The following is a 7,190-nucleotide window of genomic DNA, read 5'->3' as shown; positions in this document are numbered from 1 at the left end:
AATGAGTAAAGACATTGACGATATAAATGCTACTAAAAGTATGTTGTCCAACAAGTTCAATATTAAGGACTTAAGAGTTGCTGATTTGATCTTAGGGTCAGGATTTATCATAACTCCTTAGGGACTAGCATTATCTTAATCTCATTATATTGAAAGATTATTGGATAAGTCAATTACTTGAATTTCAATATTGTCAAAACTCCAATTGATGTAAGTTGTGCATTTCAAAAGAATGAAGGTTAAGGTGACTCTCAATTGGAAGATGCCAGAGTATTGGGAAGTTTGATGTATATTATGAATTGCACGCGACCAGATATAGCATGTGTTATTAGTAAACTAAGTTGGTTCACTAGTAATCCGAATCAAACTCACTAGATGACAATGAAACCTGTGTTGAGATATCTGAAATATACACAACACAACGCTTTGCATTATAAAAAATATCTTGTTGAGATTGAAGGATATAATGATGCAAATTGGATCGCCGAATTAAATGAAGTAAAATCCACAAGTGGTTATATGTTCATACTTGGTGGAGGAGCAATCTCTTGGAAGTCGTTCAAACAGACATGTATTGCTTGGTCCACAATGAAATCTGAATTCATTCAAACAGACATTTATTGCTCGCTCCACAATGAAATCTGAATTCATTGTTTTAGATAAGGCTGGTGAAGAAGCTGAATGGCTCCGGAATTTCTTAGAGGATATTCTATTTTGGCCCAAACTTGTTAGACCTATTTGCATACAATGTGATAGTCAAACAGTTATAGGTAGGGAAGAGAACATTATGTACAATGAGAAGTCTCGTCATATACGTCGGGGACATAACACCGTAAGACAACTGCTCTCTAGTGAAATTATCACAATTGACTATGTAAAGTCAAGCGCTAATGTGTCAGATCAACTAACGAAAGGTTTAGTGAGAGAGACAGTTGAAAGATCATCTAAGGGAAAGAGCTTACGGCTTAGGACAATTCAACATGATGGTAACTCTATCTAGCAGACAGAAGATCGCAGGAGCTAAATTCGAGGATAAAAAAAAGTTGTGGCTGACGATTCGATATTGTCAATTAACTCAATCCATTCTCATGATGAAAACAATGTTCAAGAAAAAGGTTAAGACTTTAAGTCTTATTAATGAGGTAATAAAGCTTAAAGTTTTTAATGATTTGCTAAGTTTGGTAGATTTGACCAAATAGTGTATCTACGAGATGACACGGTTAGAAATCACCTATGTGAGTGTTCATGGCTGAAATGAACACAACCGTAATAACCATAAACAATAAAGGATTAATTGTATAACATATGGTTGTCTAGGTATACACCAAAGCTTGACAATTCAAAAATATAACATCAACCGATTGACCGAGTATATCTGACATATGTTCACTACGGAAAGTCCAAGGGGAAACCTACTTATCCAGATGTAATTAATCCTTGCCTGTAAAGTGCACACTTGTCTATGCATTCCTATGTTATAACCACTCCCCATCAATGTGGGGGATTGTTGGATATGTAGCAAGAATTGTTGGGATATAGAGAGAAAGAGAGGAACTTGAAAAGTTGAGAAGAGTTGGAAACTTGAAAAGTTCTCTTATGCTTTAATGAAAAGTCATTTATCCCTCGTCGGTGGTGGAAAGAAAATTAGGAGAGTTTAAATATCGAAAACTCCTATTAATTGTTAAAAGGGTTGGAAAGAGGGACCCCCCTCTCGCCGCCGTCGTCGTCGTCGCTCGCTCATCTCGGCTAAGGATTCGGCTTTGACTTTGACAAATGATCGATCGAGAGATTATTTTTTGAACAAAGTTTATTTTAATTATTTATTTATGTATTTATTTATTTAATTAATTAAAAGGCCAAAATATTTTCAATTAATTAGTTGATAACAGAAATGTTTTTAGTTATTTAGTTGAGATTAATCGAAACGTTTTAACATTTTAGTTGACTAACTTGACCTGACTCGAATCAACGTGAAGCGTTTAATTTAAAAACTTTCCCGTTTTATTTAAATTTTCCACTAAATGACTGTTCGAAAAGGTTACAACTTTCAGGAACAGTCAGTACCATTTCAAAGGTTGCAAACTTTCATATGGTTGTGTGGTTTCTGAAAGGATTATAACCTATCTAAACCTGTTCCTCTTGCCTATAAATATCATTCACTCCTCAGAATTTTCCTTACAAATTTTTCTGATCTCTTCTTCTTCTTCTACACAACAAATTACTTAGTGTATTTTACTACTGTTGACTGGTTCGCTGACACCAAATTTTTTGGTATCTATACTCTGGTGGTTGAGATCATTTTACCCTGGGAGGTCATATTCCAAATCAAACCTCAGATACTAGAGGGAAATAATTTCCTTAAGGGGACACTGTGAATTTAGTGAACTTGATTTTTTTTCTGTTCAAATTTTTTCAGATTCTGATACGTTACATCTTTCAAGTTTTTCTTAATTAGTTTCTGTTCATTTCTTATACTGATTCTGTAAACTTTGATTCTTCGTGTTTCTGCAAAGTTTTATCAGAATCAGTAATTGTAATTTTCAAACACAAACTGACAAAAGTCTATACTATCTTTAAAAAATTGAGTAACTTACTTAAATATTAATTTATTATAAAACCCCCAATATAAAACATCATATTTAGTATATCTTCTTGATTTTGTATTGTACTATATTTATTCTTTATATTAAAAGCAATCCCTTTTTACATTTAAGGACCGTGACATTTTCAAAGATTTATAACTTTTTTCGATGAGTTGTGATCTTGTCGAATGGTTGTGACTTTTCTACAAAATTGCTAATTTTTTAAATAGTTATGACTGTTCCAAAGAGTTATGATTCTTTCAATTAGCTATGACCTCAACTTTTTTTTTTTTGACAAAGCACAATAAACATTTTTTTCATACACTACCCTTTTTGGCTATAAAAAGAAGGATTTCCTCAAAATATTTAACTACATTTTTTATAAAATTTTTCATTGTTCTTGTTCTCCTTAAAACACCCAACTTAGTATATATATTATATTAAAAGAAAACACCATTTCGTTTTAAATGGTTATGACTTTCCAAAAAGTTATGACTTTTCGGATGAGTTGTGATGTTTTTGAAGGGTTATAACTTTATAATAAGAAACAATATGCACATGTTCATACTACTATTTGTTAACTATAAATGGAGTAATTTCCTCACATTTTAAAATTAAGACTTTTTCATATTTTCTATTCTTTTCTTAAGTTCTGTGAAATTTGAATACTCCATAGCATGAATGTTAAATTGATAATACTCCAAAAAAAATCCAATTAAGTATATATTATATATTTTATATCAATAATTATGTATATTATATTATACTAAAGTGTGAACTCCAACAATAAAGTAACAAATAAGCAATGCACTATGGGGCATGCAGGAGGAAGTTTATTTACGATGTCTAACTATGCAATTTTAAGAGTGACTAATTTTTTGTGGTAAACATAAGAAAATTTACATCCACCATTCATAGTAACTTATAATTTATCATTCACTTTATAATTGCTTACTTAAATTTTTTTAATAGCATTCACATTATTTTAAAAAATAATATAGTACATAATTTGATATTTACGTGCAACGCACATGCATTTAAACTGATAGAAAGAAAAGGGGAAAGGTCCAGAATTGAAAAGTCAACAATATTTTAGAAATCTGAAGCATTTCAAGTTTTGTAAAAAATATCACCACAAAAGTCACTATTTTCTATTAGAAATCATATGGATTAAGCTTTACGTCAAGATAAACAACAAAGATATATTGTTCTAATCATTAGTATCATTCTTAATAAACCTATCACGTGCAACGCACGTGCGTTCAAACTAGTAGAAATAAAGGGGGGAGATCTACAATTGGAAAGTGAATGATATCTTTAGGCATATGAAGATCTTCAAGCTTCCTCAAAAATGTCATCGTAAAGGTAACTATTTTCGATTAGAAATCGTATGGGTTGAGCTTTGTTTCAAGACAAACAAAAGAGGTATACTCTCCAATCATTAGTATCATTCTTAAACCTATCCTTCAATAGATTGAATCTCTTAAGAAGATTGATACCACCATTTAAGGAGCAGATCTATGACTGAAACTAATTCAAAACCGGTATCTCTAGGTCTTCCATCAATCTGCTCAGTCGATCGACACCATTGGGAAAAGTTCATTGGTAACTAAAATGATAAATTTAGATTCAATCAGGTAACGTCCATATCCCTTTCAGTAATACTTAAAACCATATAATTTATTCATACATCTCATTTAATAATGATCAAAGTCAAGAAAAACCATTCAAACTGTTCAAATTAAGTATTTGTATCACCTGCTTTTATTGAAATCGAATACTTATCTAACATACTCGAAGTGATTTGCAATTCCATTACGTAATATTCATCGGATTGAATTCCACACTGAATTAATACCACCAAAAAAGATTAGATATTTCAATTGTTTATTAATTCATAAACTATAAGCTAAAGAAGAGATTAACCTTTGAATCAATATCAGTGTCAGTGAAAATTATTTGATATATTTAGGCACTAGTTTAGTACCTTTTAAAGACCTCTATATTCTCACCAGGTGTAAGTATGTCAACTAGATCAAATTTTTTCAGGCTTAAAAGGAAACTCTAATAAAATCACCAAAACCCTCTTTTGCATCCTAGAATTTTAATTTCTTATATTTTTTTGTTCTTGTACAATCATATTTGATTCTGTTTATTCTGCTTGGCTATTGTATTAAGATTGATGTGTTGCTTTTATCTACTATCATTATTCTCCTTCCTTCACTTGAAACTTCATGTTTTGTAATACATTCATATTTACCTGCAAAACTAAAAATCAAGTAAGCAAAAATATCAGCAAGAGTGTATCCCTTCCTTAAGAGTGTTGTACTCTTACAATGATATAATTACTGATTTTTGTGAATGGAGTTGACCTCTATAGTCACACCCAAAAGAATCTTCCGGACTCCATTAATGATCTTAACCATAGACAATAAATCTAAGTAAATGATAATATTGGTAAACTACTTTTCTAGGCAATATTACAACCCTCCATTTATATCCCTAACCTCAACCACTAAATTATTAGATCAGAAATCCTTAGTCCTTAGCACCTATAAGATAACCTTCATGATATCTCAAATAGAATGCAGTTGTACTAAGACAAGGATTACCTCTAGATCTACATGTGAGTAATTTTCAAACATGATCACCATTTGTGGCCAAATAGTAAGACAAGTTGTGTGAAACTTTAGCCTAATAAATTTGGATATGGTAGCGTTAATTTCTCATATCATCTTGTTTGTAGTATATTAGCCTCCATGAAAAATTATGTGTCTCTTCTCCCATAAGAACCATAATATGATATTAGGCATATCATGAAAAATTACTCTCAACCTAGAATTACCTTGGGCATCCCACCATTCTTTTATAGTATTCCTAATCTGAATCCATGATCCTAACAATCCCAATAGATCAAGCACAATAATCCCAAATATATCTAGCACAATAATTCCAAATAAAGGCATTCATTTCCCAAAGAGGATAATATGATCAATAGTTTCTGTAACGACTACCCTACATCACTAACACAACTAAGAAAGTAAGGATTCAAACTAGAAATTTCATTAGCTCTAGCACGGTAATTCCAAATAAGGCAATTTTAAGAGTGACTAACTTTTTGTAGTAATCATAAGAAAATTTACATCCACCATTCATATGAACTTATACTTTATCATTCACTTTATAATTGCTTACTTAATTTATTATTATTATTATTATTATTATTATTATATATATATGTATATATATATTTATATATATATATATATACACACACATATATATATATATAACACCCTATATGCTAGAACCCCAAAAATATAGATTTTCAAAAGTTGTAGGTGGCACTGACGGGCACCACCACAGATCGTGTAGTGACCCATGGACCGTACTGGTAGTCTTTGGTGAACAACCCCAGAATACTAAGGATCCACTCGCGGTCCGTAGGCCTGGCCACGCTCGTGGTTCAAACCCCGCTCCCACCAAAGCCCCTCTCAGTCACGACCTATGGCCAACCAGTATGGACCATCAGGCATTGATGAGTCCACAATTTGGACACATTTAGGGCTTTATTTTAATTGATTTAGTGTCCTCAAATGCGTATTTTGTCCTAATAACTTATATAAATCCTTGAATTTCAGGTATTTGAATTTAGGAACAAAACATGGACACTATTGAACAAAAAGGAACAAGGCAGCTAAAAGAACAAAAAAAGAAAGACCTGAGGATCGCGTAACCCATTAGGCAAGTCTCCAAATGGCTATGGTCTCGCCTAATTTCCAGAGTGCCTAGTCCTGAAGGAGAAAATCATGTTGCAATAGAAAGGATCAGTCGGTGTCTCGGCGAATGGTTTTGCGATGCATTGCCTTATTGCTCAAATTTACAAAACCTGAAGATATTGAAATTAAAAGTAAAACGATGATGAAAATGACCAAAGGAAAGCGATCCTGACTATCTGAAGATTTGATGATATGTCCATTTTCTGATAAATTGGAAGTGGACATTATAGATTCTTCATCTTAGACCATTGTTAAGACATTATTAATCTTACCCAGTTGAGTGAAACATAATTCGATAACGATTTTTATCTTTTTATGATGTCAAGCAAAAACCCCAATTCTTGGGGTGTGATTATGTGATTATGGATTGGTATAATTGTTCGATATTTTTAATTGATAGTGTAAATGTTGTTAAAGTGATTTTATTTAGTAATTGTGTCTTTACCTAAAGGGTGTATTTGGAAATGCAATTCTACCTTTGCGTTTTTGGCTTGCTTGAGAGAGAGATTTTAAAACCAAGATTACTGATTTGATAGTTTGTGGGTATTGGATTGTCATGGGTTCAGCTCGAGAGTGTGAATCCTAAATCATTTTCCACACATTCAACCCGAGATAATGAATGGACTAAAGTGAATGTTGTTGTTATTTGTTGCTTATTGGTGTTCGAGTGAAACCAATTTGATTCAAGGTAAACTGCTCGATAGAGAATTTATCCCCACTGAAGTCTATCTTATTCACTGATTTACAACTATTTACTATTAATTGTAATTACTAGTTGTTTACCTTATCCCATAACTCAATCACAACCCAAGAATCTTGTTGTTATACT

At 32.0% G+C, this 7,190-nt stretch overlaps 1 long non-coding RNA gene across 1 annotated transcript; it reads left to right on the top strand.

Annotated features, from left to right (window-relative positions):
• The first annotated feature begins 3,830 nt into the window (after window positions 1-3,830).
• On the top strand, window positions 3,831-6,781 carry LOC109120768 (uncharacterized). Its single transcript, XR_002028185.3, has 2 exons — window positions 3,831-4,219; window positions 6,224-6,781. It is a non-coding gene; the product is annotated as an uncharacterized lncRNA (long non-coding RNA).
• The last annotated feature ends 409 nt before the right edge of the window (window positions 6,782-7,190 follow it).

Source organism: Solanum lycopersicum, chromosome 7 (genome assembly GCF_036512215.1).
Source record: "Solanum lycopersicum chromosome 7, SLM_r2.1".
Classification (NCBI taxonomy): domain Eukaryota; kingdom Viridiplantae; phylum Streptophyta; class Magnoliopsida; order Solanales; family Solanaceae; genus Solanum; species Solanum lycopersicum.
Note: the sequence above shows the minus strand (reverse complement) of the source record. Positions and strands in the feature narration are given on the sequence as shown.